The following is a 2,147-nucleotide window of genomic DNA, read 5'->3' as shown; positions in this document are numbered from 1 at the left end:
ATGTGCCCTTTATAATAGCAGTGCCAGAGATTAAAGAAAATTAGTAAGATGTATATAAAAATAATATATACATTTATTAATAAATAATAACATATAAATAGATTAATAAATAAACAATAACAACATGATATAACGACAACAAAAACATGATATAAAAACAACAAAAACATGATGATGACACTCTCTTTCAGCTTCAGAATGTAAACAAAAACAACCAAATTCACAATCAACAATGACAGATCTAAACACACATGTGAAATTGGTGCAAGCGAGAGCTTTATATGTATTGTGCATATGCGAGTCAACGTTTATTTTTAAATATACCAGCCAGTCAGTCAGTCGGTCAGATGGACGGATGGTCCATCCTTTAGCCTTTTATACATATATATAGATGAAGTGATCTCAATAATATATTATTTTATAATAATATTGGTGTATAAACCTGCAGGTTATATTATGTTTATAGAACATAGTGAAAATTTTAAAATTATGGACAACAGACTCCACAGAAATACAAAAGATTGTAAAATAGATACTATGGACAATTCTATTCCAACAAACTAAACAACCTAGAGGAAATGGACATATTCCTAGAAAAATACGACCTTCAAACACTCAATCAAGAAGAATAAAAAACATCAACAGGCCGATAACTAAGGAGGAAACGGAAGCAGTCATCATAAAACTTCCAGCAAACAAAAGCTCAAGACCAGCCAGCTTCACAGGGGAGTTTTACCAAATATTCAAACAAGAACTAAAACATATCCTTCTCAGACTATTCAAAAAAACTCAAGAGGAAGACACACTTCCAAGGACTTTCTATGAAGCCCAGCATTAACCTAATCCCAAAACCAGATAAAGACATCACAAAGAAAGAGAATTACAGGCCAATATCTCTGATGAGCATAGATGCTAAGATCCTCAACAAAATTCTAGCAAATTGAATTCACAATTGCATTAGAAAGATCATACACCATGATTTATTCTGGGGATGCAAAGCTGGTATAATATCCTCAAATCAATAATAGTGATACATCACATAAACAAAGTGAGAGACAAAAAATAACATAATCCTATCAATTGATGCAGAAAAAGCATTTGAAAAATCCAACACCCATTTCTGATAAAAACACTCAGTAAGATGGGAATAGAGGGATCATACCTCAACATAATAAAAGCCTCATATGACAAACCTACAGCCAACATCATACTCAATGGGAAAAAACTAAAACCATTTCCCCTAAGAACAGGAACAAGACAGGGATGGCCACTTTCACCATTCTTGTTCAACATAGTGCTAGCCATAATGTTCAGACAAGAAGTGCTAGCCATAATGACCAGACAAGACGAAATAAAAGGCATCCAAATTGGAAAAGAAGTAAAATTGTGATTATTTGCAGAAGACATGATATTGTACATCAAAAACTCTAAAGACTCCATCAAAAAACTACCAGAATTAATAAATGAATTCAGCAATGTAGCAAGATACAAAATTAACACCCAGAAATCTATGGCTTTTTTACACACCAATAATGAACTCACAAAAAGAGAAACTCAAAAAACAACAACAAAAATTAAAAACAATCTCATTTATCATTGCAACAAAAAAAATAAGATACTTAGTAATAAATTTAACCAAGAATATAAAGGACCTGTACTAAGAAAAGTACAGGACGCTGAAAAAAGAGGTAGAGGAAGATATGAACAAATGGAAGAATATAGCGTGTTCATGGATTGGTAGAATCAACATCACAAAAATGATCATACTACCCAAAGCAAACTATAGATTTAATATAATCCCCATTAAAATACCAATGGCATACTTCAAAGACCTAGAACAAAGCCTCAAAAAATTCTTATGGACTATAAATAGACCAATGGAATAGAACAGAGAGCCCAGAAATTCACCCAAGCCATTATGCTCAATTAATATTTTACAAAGGAGGCAAGAGCAGACAATGGAGTCAAGACCGTCTCTTCAATAAATGGTGTTGGGAAAGTTGGGCAGATACATGCAAAAAAATGAAACTAGACCATCAACTTACACCATACACAAATATAAACACAAAATGGATAACGGCTTAAACATAAGACGGGAAACCATAAAAATATTAAGAGGAATCCACAGGCAGCAAAATCTCAGATAT

This window comes from Myotis davidii, unplaced genomic scaffold, assembly GCF_000327345.1.
Source record: "Myotis davidii unplaced genomic scaffold, ASM32734v1 scaffold917, whole genome shotgun sequence".
In the NCBI taxonomy this organism is placed as follows: Eukaryota; Metazoa; Chordata; class Mammalia; order Chiroptera; family Vespertilionidae; genus Myotis; species Myotis davidii.
The sequence above is the reverse complement of the archived record's forward strand: the minus strand, read 5'-3'. Positions refer to the sequence as shown.